Source organism: Nelumbo lutea, chromosome 1 (assembly GCF_056320005.1).
Source record: "Nelumbo lutea isolate HS-2025 chromosome 1, American lotus-T2T, whole genome shotgun sequence".
Classification (NCBI taxonomy): Eukaryota; Viridiplantae; Streptophyta; class Magnoliopsida; order Proteales; family Nelumbonaceae; genus Nelumbo; species Nelumbo lutea.
In genome coordinates this window covers 126,943,397-126,962,166 of record NC_142684.1, presented here as the reverse complement: position 1 = coordinate 126,962,166, position 18,770 = coordinate 126,943,397, and the positions used below count along the sequence as shown (strand labels likewise).

Below are 18,770 nucleotides of genomic sequence, written 5' to 3'. Positions count from 1 at the left end.
GAAGTTAATAAATAGGAAGCAAGATTGAGAGAAGGGGTTGTGTGAGGGTGAGAGTTAGAGGTTATTGAAGAGGAAACAAGATTGAAAGAAGGGGTTGCACTGTGGGTAAGGGTTAGAAGTTGATGAATAGGAAACAAGGTTGACTAGAAGGGGTTGCCTGTTATGAAGTTAATGAATGGGGCACATCCCTATCAAAAATTCAAAATATACAGAAGTATCCTTCTAGTATGAACAGCAGCTCTAGGCAAGTGGGTTCTCAGAAAGACAAAAGGGATGGTGCACACTTAGTTTTGTGCACATAATAGCTTTAAGGACACTCCATAAAGCTTATGCTTTTCTCAAGACTCTTTTTTGGTGCAAAGATAGTACGAACTTTTTTTTTCTTGGGGGGGGAGGAGGCAGAGAGCCCCTGTGTAGAATCCCAATATAAATGGCATTAGTTTGTATTTTTTTTTCCCTTACAATATGAATGCAGTTAGCTTACCTTTTAATCATATAGATGGGATTTGAAATCCCAGAGGGACTGTTGCTTGGTGTTATTGTAAAATCTTGTGCTGAAAATCATGAGAATGCAGGTTTGAGTCTTTAGAGTGGCTGCGATGTGCAAAAACAAAAAAAAAAAAGAAAATAAAGGTTTGGTCCATATCCAGGCTATTCCTCCCACCCCAGATAGTTGGGACCAGCATTGAGTAATGACCTTTTCTATTTGAAATCCCAACCAGAAACCCACTTTTTTGATCTGAGGTTTGACAGAAATAATTACTGGATAAAACTCAATGAGCCTTATTGATCAAAAAAGGAAAAAAAAAAACTCAATGAGCCTTCTTCATTAGTGTGTGTGATGTATTTTCTGAAATGTAGTATGTTAAAATGACCTCTGACATCAAAAAGTTGTTTTAGTGGATCCAACCAAAATAGTGAATTACCTTTCATTCAAGTTACCTCTTGGGCATATCTTGAGGAATTTTCCCTATTTATCCATATGATTGCTGTGGGCATTGCATCTCTCCTGCAATTGAAGACTTGAAGCAGTGTCTCGAATATACTGGACAACATTCAAAGCTCGTTGATTCATTTATTTATTTATTTATTTTATCAATAACACTTTCATTAATTCATCAATAGAAGATTTACAAAAGGAAGACAAACACGCTTATCTTCCAAGAGTAACAAAGAACCTCAAGAAAAGGATAAAAGAAAGAGAAAAGAAAGAAAACACACTAAAGTTACAGCTTGGCCCAAAAAAGTGAATCCCTTTCTGCCCCTTGTTTAGCTAAACCGTCAGCTAGGGAATTAGCCGATCTTTTAACCCAACGTATCTTAACTTCCATCTCCCGCACCAGCCACTTGAATTTATTTCTGCATTGCAATATCGCTTACTTACTGCTGGTGCCTCAACAAATGACATATTACACCAGTATGTTTCAACCATCAAATCACTGCGTTCAATAGATCCTACTGGTGTTTTCCTTGAAGCAGTTGGCAAACCAATAAGAGAATATTTAAGGGGAAGAAAAGATACCATTAAATGCATTGTTACCATGCTTACTGATGGACTGGAGGAAATCCAAATGAACCTGGAAATACTGGAGATAGCCTTCTTGAAAAGTTAAATAGAGATGAAGAAAATCAGGAGAATGCTGGTTGTGAAGATGATTTCAACCCTGATGGCAAGCCAGCCTGGATCAATGCTGAGCGGTGTGTTACTTAATTGTAGGTTATGGATTATGTTAATTTATTCTAAGGATATCTTTTGGAGAGTTCCTATATTGTTAGATAGTACATATTTGTAATGGGAGTTCTATCCTTGTTTTCAGCTGGGAGCCTGATCCAGTAGAGGCTGACCCACTAAAGGGTAGCAGAAACAGAAGGAAGATTGATATACTTGGAATGATTGTTGGCATCATAGGTTCAAAGGACCAACTAGTTAGTGAATATCGTGTTATGCTTGCTGAAAATTTTCTGAATAAATCTGATTATGATATTGATTCAGAGATCCGTACTCTAGAACTTCAGTCCCTGTTGATATTGAACTCATTACATGTAACTAGAAGTTTGCTTTTCTTTTTTTATCTGTTTGACTTGTGTATTAAGATGTTCATTTCCTGTTATCATTTTCCAGATACACTTTGGTGAGAGCAGCATGCAGAAGTGTGAAATTATGCTGAATGATTTGATTGACTCTAAGAGGACTAACACCAATATAAAAGCAACCATAAAACAGCCATTACAAAGAGGTACTTATTTTCTAAATATGCATTCACTCTCTGAACTTATCATTGAGTAGTTGAGTACAGTTGACACTTTTTCCCAAGTAATCATATTTACCCATTGAAATTTGCAAATATGATTTGTTTGTCTGTCCTCAGGTGCTGAGCAAGGAGAGGCTGAGGTGTCTGGATCTTCTTGATGCTACAATCATATCTTCAAACTTTTGGCCCCCAATCCAGGTATTAGAACCATAGTTAGTATAATTGATTCTAACTAGTACCAGGTTTTGGGACTGATAAAAGAGAAAAGAAAAGAAAGATTTTGTCTCGGAATAAAGATGTCCAACCTCATTAACAAAAAGCCTGTCCTTGTTGAAATGTCAATGCTCACCCTCTTGGACTTTATAATCAATGCACATTGATGAGCTATTTTCCTAGATAAAATTAGATTTCGAATATCCATGGATGAAGATAAGAATGAATGGAAGTTCATGCTTGTAGCCCTTAGAATTATGATACTAGAAGGAAACGGGAAGTAAAATATTACTTGTATGTCAGTACCAAAGATTAATTTCACAGCACCACACTGATTCAATTGAAACATGCTCAATTGTCAGGAATATGTTTTCTGAAAAGATTAGCTGGTTGTTTCACTTGACTGGTAAATCCAGTATAGATATTTAAAGCCAGTACCAAAGAGCTATCAGCCTTTTACTAGTAAATGCATTTTTTATCAGCAAATAAAACTTTTACTAATTCATTAATTACTGATTAAAGTACAAGAGTTCTAAAGTTTCAGCAATGTAGTGACCCAGATTACAACAGATTACAGTTTAGCCCAGAATAAAGTCGGTCTATCTGCTCCTTGTTTGGATAGGACATCCACCAAACCATTTTCTGTCCTTTTTACCCATCCAAACTTAGAGTTAAACGTCCTTGCAAGTAAGTCAATTTGTCTGAAGATAAATTTGAGCTTCCAAGGTGCTCAACTAATTTGCTTTTCCCAAGATATGACCAGGAGTGAATCTTCTTCAATTTCCAATTTGGTTGCTCCAATCTGCTCAGCCATTTTCAAGCCTTGCAGGAGAGCCAGAGTTTCAGCCTGAATTATTGAGTCATCAATGCCTATTGGTCCTGAGAATAGTGCCACAACTGCTCCTTGGTGATTTCTGAGCACTTCCCCCGTACCTGCTCTTCCCAAGTTACCAAAGGAACTCCCATCAAAGTTCAGATTTAGTTTATTTGGGGCAGGTGGTTTCTAATCCATTTTCACATTTTCTCTGAGTGAATCTGTTTGTACCACTTCAGTCCAATTCCTTAGAATGTCATTTATAGAGACATTCCTGAAAAGTTCCATAGCTTTTACCCAATGTGTAGATCTGATTTCTATAGCTTCAATCATTTCTTCCTTTGATTTGCTTTTCTCAGAGAAGATTCTTTGATTTCTTTCCTCCTAGATAGTCCACAACCATTTTCTTAGGAGGGCCATATTTTTCTTCAATAGGTTTCCTATACCTTGGCCACCTTGTTCCTTGGGTTTGCAGACTTGTTCACATTTCACTAAATGGTCTCTCTTTTCTTCTCCTAGTTCCGCAAAAATGCCCTCATTATCTTTTCTAACTATCTAGCTATTTTCACCAGGATCCTAAAAGAGGAAAGGAAATAAGTGGGCAAGCTTGCTAGGGTGGAATTTATCAAGGTTATTCTTCCCCCCAAGGATATATAACTTCTCTTCCCATGTAGCTAGCTTCTTAGTAAATCTCTCTAGAACTAGTTTCCAGAAGCTTTCTGATTTTGGGTTTCCCCCCAAGGGCATACCTAGATACTCTAGACGCCAGTTTTTTACCTCACAGCCTAGTAAACTTGCCAAGGCCTGAATGTCACCCTCTTCCAAGTTTATTCCAGCTACACAGCTACACATACCTAGATCCACTAAAGCTTTTAGATTCCTCAAACTAAGTTCATCACAATTCTCACAAAAAATGATAGCAAGTGAGACACCACTACCTCCAACCTACCCATCCTCCAACCCCTAAACTGATTTTCTTGATCAGCCTTGATGATTTGCCTAATAAAAAACTCAGCAACAAAGGTGAATAAGAAGGGGGATAAGGGATCACCTTGTCTTAGTCCTCTTCTTGCCAGAAAGAAATATTTTGCTACCCCATTTAAAAGGATTGAGAAGTGTGTCGAGCTAACACAACCTTTGATCCACATTTTCCATCTTTCACCCAAGCCAATCTTTTCCAAGAGACTCAATAGGAAAGACCAGTCCACTATGTCATAAGCTTTTTCTAGATCCAGTTTACATATCAAAGTGCCACATATTCATTTGCCACTAGAATTTGATCCACTATTTGTCTCCCTTCCACAAAGGCTCCTTGGTTCTAAGAGATGGCCAAGTGCAAGGTAGTCTTTAGTTGACCAGCGAGGACTTTAGAAATGCCTTTTGTATTAGTAGAAGTTCAGGACTGTTATCAGTCTTGAACCCTAATGGATTTCAGGTTTGAAAATAAGAAGAAAGGTAAAGAGAAAAGAGGAGGAAGAGGGAGGAGAAGCAGTAGAACACAAGAGTTGAAAAGGAGGAGCAGAAGCTTAATGTTCTGCCGCCGCCACTTTAATTAATATTTATAGGTTATGCTCATTACATGGAAAGGACAGATCTGCCCTTAGTTTACATAACAAATAGAGCAACATAAGACTGAAATAAATAACAACTGAAACAACTAAATGACCAATAGCTAACCCTAGGAAGACTAGAACACCTTCTACCCTACAGACACAGTGGGACCATAGCTGTGGGGCCCACATCAGTGTTCTCTACACTCCTCCTCAAGTTGGGAATAAATGTTTATCATTCCCAACTTGGATAGATCCGCCTCTAGCTTCTTCCGTGGTACAACTTTGGTGAGGATATCTACTAGCTACATGTTGGAGGTGATGTATGGGAGACACATTTCTTGTGATGAGACCCTCTCTCGCACAAAGTGTCAATCAACTTCAATATGTTTAGTTCTGTCATGCTGCACCGGGTTGTGTGCTATATTATTAGCCGCTTGTTTATCACAATACAGCATCAGGGGCTTCTCATACTCAATACCCAACTCTTCAAGTAGTGATCTCAGCCAAAGAATTTCAGCCACTCCGTTAGCCATTGACCTGTACTCAGCTTCAGCACTAGATCGGGAGACAACACTCTGTTTCTTACTCCTCCAAGAGACCAGGTTACCTCCCACAAGAGCACAATATCCAGAGGTAGACCTTTTGTCATCAACACTCCCAGCCCAATCGGCATCCGTATAGACTTCCACCTTCATGTGGTCATTGTTCTTGAATAGTATACCTCTACCCGGGCATCTCTTCAAGTATGCTAGTATTCTTTCTGCTGCTAGAAGGTGCGTGGTTCTAGGAGAATGCATGTACTGATTGACAACACTAACTGCATAACTGATATCTGGCCAAGTGAGGCATAGATATAGGAGCTTTCCCACTAACCGCTGGAACATAACTTTGTCTTCAAGCAGCTCCCCACTCTCTACACTAATCCTGTGGTTCTGTTCAATGGGTGTATCTGCAGGTTTGACACCCAGCTTTCTAGTTTCAGCCAACAGATCTAGAACATATTTCCTCTGAGAGACAAAGATCCCCTGTTTAGATCTAGCAACCTTAATACCCAAAAAGTACCATAGTGCACCCAGATCTTTCACCTCAAACTCTTGATGAAGGAGCTGTTTGAGGGACTCAATCTCATGGTTGTCATTTCCTGTCACCACAATATCATCAACATATATTGCAAGTAGTGTTAGTGAGGACTCCACCCTCTTGATGAACAGTGTATGATCTGACTGGGCCTGTAGGGCTAGTCTGAATCTGTCGAACCAAGCTCTAGGTGACTGCTTCAAACCATACAATGCCTTATTGAGCCGGCAGACCTTCTTACCTGCCTCTGTATCATAGAATCCAGGAGGCAACTACATGTAAACCTCTTCCTGCAAGTCCCCATTCAGAAAGGCATTTTTAACATCCATTTGGTACAAAGGTCAAGTGTGGCTTGCTGCAAGAGATAATAGAACCCGAATGGTGGTCATCTTGGCTATCGGGGCAAATGTCTCCAAGTAATCTATACCATAAGTCTGAGTGAACCCTTTTGCAATTGTCGTGCTTTGTACCTCTCAATGGAACCATCTGCATTGTGCTTCACAGTAAATACCCATTTGCATCCAACTGGTTTCTTTCCTTTGGGCAAGTCAACTGGCTCCCAGGTATTATTTTTCAACAGGGCATCCATTTCAACTTGCATTGCACCTCTCCACTCCGGGACTGATAGGGCTTCTTGCATTGTTCTTGGAATAGGGACATTAGCAACGGAAGTGAGATAGGACCTGTAGGAGGGAGATAGGCGATCATAGGACAAAAACTGGGAGATGTAGTGGGCTGTAGATGTGGTGCAATGCTGTTTTCCTTTACGAATGGCAATGGGAAGGTTAAGGTCATCTGCAAAGGGTGAGGTAGCAACAATGGAAGAAGTCTCTGTGGGCCCTAGGATTGTAATATCTGGACTTGGAGCCGCAGAAGAGGTTGGAGCTGGCCGGTACTACTGATGACCGAGATCAACCTGCCTGCATCGCCTATGATAGACTCTCAACTCCCGATCCCCCTGACCACCCTCGCTACTGCAGCCCTCATCACCCACTGGAATAGGTAAGGGTACAGCCCCAAAAGTATTAACCCTGCCCTCACTACACTCCCCCTGAAGAAAAGAACCCAAATCTCCACGCTCACTACTCTCCGCCTAAGGAAAGACCCGAAAATAGTAGGGTGTCTCCTCAAAGAAAGTGACATCCATGGATACAAACTTCTTCCCTGAGATAGGATCATAACAGCAATAACCCTTTTGAGTTTGTGCATAACCAAGAAAGATGCATTTGGAGGCCTTGGGTTTGAACTTGGAGTGATAGGGACCGAGAAGCTGAACAAAACAGGTACAACCAAATGTTCTGAGGGGAATAGTAAACAACTCCTCATCGGGGTATAGAAGGGAAAAAGGAGGTTTCATATCAAGAACCGGGGAAGGAACCCGATTAATAAGATATACCGCCGTAAGGATAGCATCACCCCATAAGTGAATAGGGACATTGGAGGTAAACATAATACTTCTAGCCACCTCCAAGATGTGCCTATTCTTCCTTTCTGCAATTCTACTGAGGTGTATGAGGACAAGTGCCCTGGTGGATAACCTCATGATTAAGGAGGTACGATGCCAATGGCTTAGCAAAGTATTCCTTTGCATTATCAGATTTAAGAACTTTGATCCTAGCATCAAACTGGGTTAGGATCATTTGGTGGAAGTTTTGGGTCAGGGCAGGCACCTCACCTCGTGAACGCATTAGATAAACCCTAGAAAACCGGGTGTGGTCATCAACAAATAACAAAAAATATCTATACCCACCCATAGAAGGAATGTGATATGGCCCCCAAACATCAGTATGCATAATATCAAAAGAACTATTACTCCTTTTATTACTCAATGAATAAGAGTTTCTACAATGTTTAGCAAACTCACAACTTTCACATTTTAACTGAGATGACTCAACAGATTCAAACAAAGTAGGAAACAGACTCTTTAAGGACCGAAAAGACAAATGACCCAATCGGTTATGCTTTGGCATAACTGGACTCACAACCTGAGAAACAAGTAACTTCTTATCCACTGACTCTTCCCGAGGAGAACTCTCCCCGAGTAGGTAGATCCCATTCGTCTCACGGCCAATCCCAATCACCTTCTTCGTCTCCAAGTCCTGAAAAACACATCGGTCAAGGAAGAAAGTTACTGAACAATTCATATGTTTGGAAATACTACTAACAGAAATGAGGTTAGTATCAAGTTTAGGAACATGCAAGACAGAAGACAAGGAGATAGTATCCGACAGTTTGATGTTACCCTTGCCAGAAATAGGGACAAGAGAGCCATCAGCTATAGATACTTTATCCCTACCAGAAGATAAGTGATAAGTAGTAAACAAAGAGGGCAAGCTAGTCATATGGTCAGATGCACCTGAATCTATTATTCAACAGGGTTCAATAGTACCTGGAGCGGAGGCATGGTAGGCTGAGGCTCGAGTACTTGAGTGTGCAAAGGCCGATGTGGCAGGGGCTGATGATGACTGCGATGACTGAGCCGAACTGCCAACTTCCTTTTCCAATTGTATTAGAGCAGCCCGAACTGTAGCTAAGGTCTCTAATGGTGTGCCTCTTGTGCCAGATGAGGATGTTGAATCAGTAGTCATAGCCACATGAGCATTACCCTTTTTATTTCTCAATTTTGTCGGGACCAAATGTGAATGCAACTTCCAACATGTTTCTTTTGTGTATTTAGGTTTCTTGCAATGCTCACACACCACATCCCTTTTATCTTCCTTCTTTCTGTCCCTCTCTGAATCACCCCCTGTTTTGGGTTTGACAACTACCAAGGCAGGTGTAAGCGGATGAGGTTGCATCATGACTTTCCTCCTGGTCTCTTCACTGTGCACTAAGGAGTATGCCTGAGAGAGGGTCACACTATCTCTGGTCAAAATCTGTTGCCTCACAATATCATATTCTGAATTCAGTCCTGCCAGAAACTCAAAAACTCTGTTTGTCTCGATGTGCTTTCTATGGGTCTAAGCATCTTTGGGACTCCCACTCAAGAGTCTCTAAGTAATCAATCTCATGCCACAGGGACTTCAAGGTAGAGAAGTAGACTGACATTGATTTCTCTCCTTGTTTAAGGGTATTCACCTCACATTTCAATTCATATGCTCTGGCAACATTAAGGGGTTGGGAGTAAGTCTCTTTCATCACATCCCGTATCTCCTTGGCTGTCTTTTCCCATAAGTAATTTCGGCTGATATGAGGCTGCATAGAATTACATAGCCATGTCATAACCAAGTAGTTTTCTTGGACCCACTTGGTATACATAGGGTCTCCCTTGGAAGGTTCTGCCACATCTCCCAAGAGATACCCTACTTTGCCCCTTCCCCCAATAGCCATCATGGCTGATTGGGCCCATTCCAAATAGTTTGATCCATCAAAACTTACGGTTGTAATCTGAAAACCTGTCTCAGAACCACCACCATAACTGCTGTTCCCAAAACTGTCTTCTGCCTGATTCTTAAACTCCATTTCGGTCAAGAACCAGAAGTCTCAAAATTAGGGTTACTACAGTCAAAACAGCACTTGGACTATCAACCACAATCACAAAATCAGTATAGAACCAATCTGTACTCACAGTAGATGTGCATGAAACAGGTATAAAACTGATCTGAAATCACTAACCACACACAACAGCAACAGTCTGAACTGTTTTCACCCCCTTAGAAGAGTTTGAAACCCCAATAGAAAACTGAAAAACAGTTTGAAGAACAATCTGATATGCTGAAGCCAAATTGGGGTTTTAAATCAGTCCTAAAAGCAAATTCTCAGCCGTACACTTCAGACAGTACCGTACGGATAAGGCTTGTAGTAGGGTTAATATAAAACCCTAAAACTGATCAATGTTGAGAGAACTATTAGGGTTTGCCGCAGGGTTAAGACAAAACCCTAGAGAATAGAAAGATAAAACCCTAGAGTGGTTCGGCTGCCCTTGCTAGATAGGTCCAACCTATCTTCTCTGATAGTACTTCTCTCAGAAAATAAAAGACTTACAATAGGATGTTGTTCGCTGCCTTCCAAGGTTACCCGAACCCTAGCCTTCTCTGATTCTTCCTGATCACCAACTCGCTGCAACTGTGGCAATTCTTCAAACAGCTGCTAATCCTCTAGAGATCGCCAAGAACCAGTCAACGAACTCTACTTTCTCAGCTTCCGGCCTTAGATGGTTCTCATGTGGTCGGCTGGACTAGACTCACATGAGAAACCCTAGCCCTGATACCAAGTAGAAGTTCAGGACTGTTATCAGTCTTGAACCCTAATGGATTTCAGGTTCGAAAATAAGAAGGTAAAGAGAAAAGAGGAGGAAGAGGGAGGAGAAGCAGTAGAACACAAGCGTTGAAAAGGAGGAGCAGAAGCTTAATGTTCTGCCGCCGCCACTTAATTAATATTTATAGGTTATGCTCATTACATGGAAAGGACAGATCTGCCCTTAGTCTTTACATAACAAATAGAGCAACATAAGACTGAAATAAATAACAACTGAAACAACTAAATGACCAATAGCTAACCCTAGGAAGACTAGAACACCTTCTACCCTATGGACACAGTGGGACCATTAGCTGTGGGGCCCACATCAGTGTTCTCTACAGTATTGAAATCAGAACTTGCAAAGACAAATGCTGTTCAACTTTAGGAGAAGTAATACCGCTTACTAGCCAACTGCATGGAAGTTGTGAAGAGAAAATTATGATGGAAATCAAGCTACAGGGACCTCTCAGATTGTGGGTAGATGCACTTTCTGTGTGGCAGTTAATTTGCACATGGTCTTCCATTCAATAGAAACATCAAGTGCATCTTTGGTTGTGTTCACGACTGTTTAAAAGCTTTTGTTAAATAGTTATGTACAGTTTCCTATCCAATTTCATAATGAAAAAAATACTACCATAATTGCCCACCTTACCAAATCCATGACAATTCTAACGCATGCACTCCAAAGCATTTTTGTCAGCAGAAACTTTTATTTGAAACAATACAGTACAGTGCTTTTTGAACGCAATAAACATTTATACATGCATGCATGCATACATACATACATGTGTCAATGTACATATGTGCATATGTATATACTTACCCTTTACCTTTTTTCATCCACAGCATACTCTATTAACTTTTTATTTATTCTTAATTCGTTATAGATTTTGAATTTCAGAATCGCTTTAGAAAGTTTCGGTTGTGGAATCTCTTCACAATATTTCTGCTGCATTTTCTTTGAATTATGTAGAAATGACAGTATCTTGACACACACATGTTCATGTATTTCTTAATTATCAATTTCCTTTTAATATCTTTGATATTGGAATAATTTTGTCACCATTAGTTCAATGGCCTTGTTGCACTAAATGACATCAGAGAAATGACAGGAAGAAACCCTTAGCATACCTGAGACTGTGGATCGATTGCTTTCTGATTATGCGAAAAGGTTTAATGAAATCAAGACTCCTCGGAAGCTACTGTGGAAGAAAAATCTTGGTACAGTTAAGGTTAGCCATTTGCAAAACTTGAAGAGATAATTTATTGTCCATTTCCAAGATTGATATTATTTATGAGGTGAAACTTGGAAAATAGAAGCTTGGGGAGATTATCTTGTATTACAGAAAACAAAATATGAAATTTTCTATTCTCTTTCCTCCATGAATATTCTGCTTACTTGTGTCAATTCTTCTGTTTCAGTTGGAGTTGCAATTTGAAGATCGAGCAGTGCAGTTCACAGTGGCTCCAGTGCATGCTGCAATCATCATGCAATTTCAAGATCAAACATGGTATATGGGAATTGATGCTTTTCCATGATTTTTCAAGTTCTGTTCTAATAATATTTATATCATGTGTGTTCAGCTGGACGTCTAACAACCTTGCAGACGCTATTGGGGTAACTGTGGATATACTAAGTCGAAGGATAAACTTCTGGATAAGCAAAGTATGTCTGGTCGTTCTTTTCAATCAAGAAATAATTGTTGCTTACTGTTGTTCTCTTATGTTCTTTATTTGGGGGGCTGCACAGGGAATCATTGCAGAATCAGGTGCAGGGTCAGATGACCATACATTTATCCTTGTAGATGGCATGATTGATGCTAACAAGAATGGCATTAACAGTGGGACCTGTGAGGAGTTTCTAGCAGGTGATGAGGAGGGAGACAGATCTGTGGCCTCTGTTGAGGAGCAAATACTGAAAGAGATGACTGTATATGAGGTTTATGATCTGCACCTTTCATGAAATACAGTTTTTGTGCAGCCTATTTTTTTCAGCTCAATTTTTATATCCATTCTAATTTAAATTCCATGTCTTAAAATTTTCTTCTTTTTTTCTTTGCCTCCCCATTTTCTTTGGACAATTGAAAAAAAAAATGGCACTACAGTTCTAGAGTATCTGTTGATTCACAGAAACATGGTCATCCTGTTTTATTGAGAAAACCATTAGCTTTATCTTAGTATTGAGAGCTTAGATGATTTTAAATTTGTTTTGGTTTTTATAAATAAGAAATCAGAGAAGGCTCATCTGTTTGTTTCTTTTTATTAAACAAGTTGGTTGGTGTGTTGTTTAAAATAGGAGATATGATGATTGTTGCCTTTTAGAAGACTGATCATTTAAAAAAATTACAATCATGACTTTCTTCATAGAAAAGACATGTAAAATCTTTCCTATTTTCTTCTTTGTCCGTAATTTTTTGGACAACCTCTCTGTGGTGTTGTCTATGGATTAATGTTATGGATAATATGGTCATATTTTATGCTGCCACCTAATAGCTCAATATCAGCCATTAAAGGAAAACTCATTGCTTAAGTTTTTCTTACTGAGAAGCAAGAAATTTATGTATTGTTAGTGGTGAATTCTTAAGAAACTTATACTTTAATTAATGAAAACAAGTTTATGAAATGACCAACCAAAGAGATATGTGTTTATTAGATGGTTTCATCTAATAAATTTAGTTTTTCTTGCAGAAATTTATCATGGGGATGCTTACCAATTTTGGCAGCATGGCATTGGATCGAATTCATAATACTCTCAAGGTAACTAAAGGTCTTGATCAAAGTACTGTTATCCAGTGTTTGTGAACAATAACCAGATGAATGAGTCTGATAAGGGTATTTCATCCAGATGTTCTGTGTAGCTGATCCTCCTTATGACAAGTCACTGCAGCAGCTGCAAAGCTTCTTGTCTAGTCTTGTGTCAGAGGAGAAGCTTGAATTGAGAGATGGTATGTACTTTCCGAAGAAGTAGCAAAAGATCGAGGGACTGCATTAATGTAATTCAAAGACTTAAGTAAATGATCTGGGTAAGTATCCCTTGCATTCTAAGATTAAGATTTATTTTTAGACATGCTATTTGTTCCTTTGTGGTATAATCTTACAGTAACACATTCAGAAACAAAAACATAAAATTCTGTAATGTTTAGCTGTACCTCTATTGCTTCTACAATTTTTTTTTCTGTGATTATATGAAGCTAATAATTGATTATTTGATGCTTGGATTGGTAACTTTTTATGCATGGAGAGAAAACAGTTGAGCTGCCTTGAGGGGGGAAATAGGAATTAAAGATGGAGGACTCAGGTTGGGTAGTTTGTGCTGGAAGATCATGTTACATTCACCACCAGTCTAAAAGTTGGCTGCCCTCTTCTCATTATGTGATTGTGGACCATGTTGGCCAGTCTTTAGCTTAGGACTCTGCTGAGAAGCCGTATACCAGTTAAGGATTGATTTAAGTCAGTTTTATCTTCAGCAACTCAATGGCAGATAAAGGCCATTACCCAATGGCAGATGTGGTGCATTTACTTGAGAAACCTGTGATAATTTCTATATATCATGCTTCTGGTAATGGTAACCTTGATTATGAGACTTGTTTACTGAAGGCATTGTTGTATTAATATTCATCAGCAAGGAGTACTTGGTACTTGTATATTTACATTAGGAGTTCATATATTTCAATGCTGTAATGTGCTTTAGTTGGAAGTTGGAACATGATTGCTTGAGTGAATCAAGTTTCCGGAGGGAGCATGTCAATTCAAAAGCAACTATAAAATTGTATCCAACGTTGATGTTTTTGAAAGCGTGCAAAATTTTCAGGAACGCTGGTGGTGCAGGGGGGAGTCCAGGAATTTGGTATATAAAATATTGCTGCACGCATGTTGTCCACTGTGTATCCAGTAGATGGTTGGATTGAGCTTCTTGGCTTGGGCTATGGCTATGTCTGTACGAGGATACAAGACAATTAGTAACCGAGCCTGAGAACGCTCCTTAACCATTTGATGGGTCTCAATTGGCAGTCGGTGTGGATCAAGCCTTGTGATGTTCAACCTCTACGGCTCTACCTCACCTGTTCCAACGTCAGAGTCCAGAATTTTTAGTGAACAATACCGCACCGCTACCTAGCCTTTGTTTATTAGTTTTGCTGCGTTCAAGCAAAGCACCACCGAAAGTGGGCGAGAAGTTCCATATTTCTTACATTACATTGGTAAGATAACCTGTTTTATCTTTTTCTTTTTTGGAAACCCGGATGGTCAGTTACTTTATCGTATGGAGCCAGAACCTCAGACCTTAGAAATAGCTAAATACATATTCTTTTATGTATTGAAATTTGGTCTTTGCTTTCATATTATGTATTTGCACTTAGGCTGTTCGTTTGCGGTGCAAATCTGAACCATATACAATTTTTGCACCTGGTTCAGTTTTGTATCCATTTGTTTGTAACTATTATTTTTGCATTCCAATCTGATGCAAAATTTGTTTTATTTTTTTTTTTTTTTGGTCTCATTGCACTAACAATGCACATTTTTGCATCATAAACATTGTATGCAGAATTTGTACATCTCTCCTACATCAATTCTTTCTCATATAAAGTGGGAGTCGCATCATCTTGCTTCTTACCTCACTCCCCGAATCAATAATCCCTCCTATCCCATTTTCTTTCGTACGAGGAACACATCTTTTCTTCTCTTGAACAAGACAAGTCAAATCTGGAGTAAAAATAACTTACAATTTGCACAACTTATTTGCACTTGCATGCATTTACACAAGTTTGGATCTGTTCACAACAAAACTGTTCCAACATGATCTGTCTCCACACACGACAGACATGGCGAGCCCCGTCTCATTGGGAGATGTATACACAGATCATGTTAGAAGTGTCACTGTATTGGGGCAGTTCTTTTTTTTTTTGTGTGTGTGAGCAGATTCCAACTCAATTTGCACCAGTGCAAATTTTATTTGGACTGTCATTCATTTGTTTTAAGCATGAACGTGTTTGATTCGCAGGAAAGCCTACATACGCTACAGCAATTGAATTTGATTTGCAAATATGGGCCTAATGGTTATAGGTAAGCTGGACCTTCCTGTGACTTGGCCTAGGTTTGAAGAATTGAAATCCACAAATGAATGGGTCCCAGCCAAGACATTGGTTATCTCAGGAATGATCGTTGACAGTAGACTGTATCATCTGGAATTTATCCTCAGGACTTCACTTGTTTAAAATTGTTCACTGTCCCATTACACCATGACCCTGTAAGATCAGGCGGTTATGATCTAATCTTCCGAACATAACTTTTTCTTCGCGAGATCTACGTGATAAGACCCAACTGATGGTGGATCAGATGACTCAAGCATATGGGACAGGTGGCAAGTTATGGGCCATTCTATACGAGTGGACGTGGACGTGGATGTGGCTGTGGATGTGGAGAATATGGTTCACAGTGTTGGAGCACATGTGCGGACAGGACTGCTTCGACTCGATTCTTTTGGAGTGCGGTCAGGGCTTAGGGTATCGTAATCTTCGAATGGGAGATGCCACGCCAACGCCATCGGTTGCGGAGGAGAGAGAGTGTGTGTCCTATTGACGCGATAAAAACTTAAAAGCGTTGTGGACTATAACCACGTATGATCAATAGTTTCTTCATTGTCTATTGTCCATCTTTACCCTAAATCCCCTGCCATCAGAAAGAATAAAATAGATAAGAGAGAGTCAGAGACCTATTACAATTCTTCCCAGAGAAACAAACAGAGAGAGAAGAGATAGACTATAAAAATAACGGAAAATTACGGACAGGCACAATGCCAATTTCTGATTTCCACTGCAGAATAATTCCATGCCGTCCCTAACGTCTCTGGTGACGCTGCTATCACTGCTAGGGAGAGTCGTGTTTTGCTTGGCTGAAGCCGCGGCTGATTTCTTTACTCGGAGGTTTTGAACGGGGTTTCATCTGTTTTCTTTTTCATCTTTTCGATTTTCGGGGGTCTATAATTCTATGTTTATTTTTATGTTCCATTCGTTCATGCAATCAATCTCATCACTGAGCCGGCCTGAAGCAAAGATTCAATAAAGACGAAGCATTTAGGCGATTAGGTTTCAGGTGAGGGATAATAATTTCATTGTTTAGTTTAACACTCCTTCCTCCTTGTGATTAGAATGCCTCACTCAACACAATACACTTCCATCCACTCTTATCTCTTTGAACTAAAAACCCAATAAGAATCTCTTACTCTTAATTTTTTTTTCTTTTATTGCTCTTTACTTTTCCGCCCTGGAGGGGGTTAAATTGATCTGGGAAGACGCAGTCCCATTGCAACCGTGAAGGGCGCTTTTTCTTAAGCAGTTTTCATTCTTTCACATAAAAGACGGAATAAATTAATTTTGCATCCCAATAAGAGAAAGGAAGAAAGCGTGATTAAGATTATTTTCATATAGTAATTGCTTCTTTCAATTTTGCATGTAGCAGAGGATGATGGGGGGAGGAGGATCAATTATCCATACAAGAGACCTTGAAAATTGAGATCCCCACAAAAATTATCCCTAGAGATTCTTTTTTTTTTTTGTCCTTCCCTGTTATTTTTTATTTTATTAATCACGATAATTATGAAGGTCTTAATGAAGTTCTGGTTGGTACAGTACAAATCTCAAAACTTTGTCAAATTCAATCGTTTATTAACTGAAACAGCGAAACTTTTGATCAAGAAGGTACTCTCATTTATGATTTATTCATTCAAAATTTCAAAATCAAATCCTTACAGGATGAGAGAACGAATACTTGTTTGTTACGAAAAGAAAAAGTCCCCCGAGTTCCCAGTTCCTGATGTCCACATATTTTCGGTATACCACCCAGTTACGTATTCTTGCCCCTTCACGTATTTTGTTAACGTGGGATTCTTCAAAGTCTGGAAACAGAGGAGATCAATAGCGTTGACAAAAAACCCAATTTGTATTTGCTATATCCGATGAAGAAATATTTGCATCATGATCATATGACAGTTGTCCCTTGCATTTATTAATCGCGAACCCAAGCTCCAAAATTAAAAGAAAGAGTTCTATGGTCCGAGGAAGTTTTATAGGAAGATATCTAAAGAATTTAATCATTTATTATTACTAAGAATTAGGTATTGCCGTATTGTTATTCGTCATCTTAAACAGTGAATTTGGAGCCCAACATGAAAAAAATAATAAAAAAAAGGACTAGCTATTACGTAGTTTTATTGTATACCCTGTTCAGAATTCAGATCTCTAATTCAGTTTTAATTATCATGTTCCAGGAAACAAATAGAAGCTAGCTACAACAAATGAGAAAAGCGACAAGAGGGTTTATTAAGAAGCTCAGGCCAAAGAGATGGCCAAGAAGATGGCAGGCAAGGAGAGAACCCCATCATTTCACCACGACAAATAAGTTGAAGAAAGCACAGTATCAGTGTGCCCTCCTCCATGTCCCCAGCGCTCCACTTAACACCACGTCCTACATTATCAAAGCCAAGGAAACAAACCACCACCCTGTCACCTCTTCTTCTCCCCTTCACAACGATTCCGATGGGTTACATTTATCTTCTTTCTACGGCTATGGCTCCATGAAAGGACTTCTGGGGTTGTGCCAATGGAGCGAAGAAACAGGCGAGTCAGTCTCATCGAGCTGTAAGAGAGTGGAACAGGAAGAAGAGGAAGAGGAGGGAATGATGGATGGTCTGGTGCATTGGCAGCCACAGAAGAACTCTAGCAGGATCATTATACCAAAATTACTAGCTCTAAGGATCAGGAAACAAGAAGATCAAATTGCACATCTGGAAGAAGATAGCCTGATGATGAAGGAGAGGGCGATGTGCCTGGAAAGAGAACTGGACGGACTTAAACACAGGGTCAGGATACTTGAACTTACCAATCATGCAATGAGCGTTGTCCGTGTTTGTTCTTGCGACGCCTCTTCTGCTTAAAGAGTTAAAAGGGTTAGATATATTCATCCGTTCATTAAATTACTACTTCTACCTGATATTGATTTACATATTTTGCCAAGTGGAAAAGAACGGATGACATGGCAGGTTTAGGAAATATGTGGACTCATTTTGTTGGGCAAACATATCATCTAGAAAGCCGTGTAAGAGAGAATTAATTATATGACGGATGCATATGGTCTCAGCCCAGGGCTCTAATTAATCCAGAACGGGCTTATTAGCTATGGCTGGCCGGTTTTCTTGATCGAACCCATCAATTTTAGGGGTGTCAATTTGATTGGATTTGGTCCAATCCGATCCAGTCCAATGTGAATCCATTACAAATAGGCCAGGTCCAATCCAATCCAATGAATATTTTATACTATTTTGGACCGGTTTATCTCAATGTTTGGACTTTTCAATTTATTCAAATTTATTTTAATTTAGATTAGTTTTAACCTAAAGTTGTTTCATTCACACCTATATTCTTATCTTCTATCAGTGGACCAAATATTGGCTCAATCCAACTCAATTCAATATAAATGTATTAAGGATGGATCAGGTTCAATCCAATAAATATTTTGGGCCATTAAATTTGGACTAATCCAATTCAATGTCTTATTGGTTCATCCAATTCGTCCAAATTAATTTTAATTTAAATGAGATCCAATCCAAAATCGGTCCATTAATACCCC

The 18,770-nt window shown here is 39.3% G+C and overlaps 1 long non-coding RNA gene and 1 pseudogene across 2 annotated transcripts; both read left to right on the top strand.

Moving 5' to 3' along the window:
* The first annotated feature begins 499 nt into the window (after positions 1-499).
* On the top strand, positions 500-14,486 carry LOC148877423 (anaphase-promoting complex subunit 2-like; annotated as a pseudogene). The gene is made up of 12 exons (XR_016107256.1): positions 500-575; positions 1,563-1,698; positions 1,818-2,043; positions 2,123-2,237; positions 2,370-2,450; positions 11,261-11,380; positions 11,571-11,659; positions 11,733-11,814; positions 11,899-12,087; positions 12,837-12,905; positions 12,994-13,171; positions 13,390-14,486. The product of XR_016107256.1 is annotated as an anaphase-promoting complex subunit 2-like (transcript).
* A 1,275-nt stretch (positions 14,487-15,761) lies between these two features.
* On the top strand, positions 15,762-18,539 carry LOC148877422 (uncharacterized). Its single transcript, XR_016094777.1, has 2 exons — positions 15,762-16,238; positions 17,413-18,539. It is a non-coding gene; the product is annotated as an uncharacterized LOC148877422 (long non-coding RNA).
* The last annotated feature ends 231 nt before the right edge of the window (positions 18,540-18,770 follow it).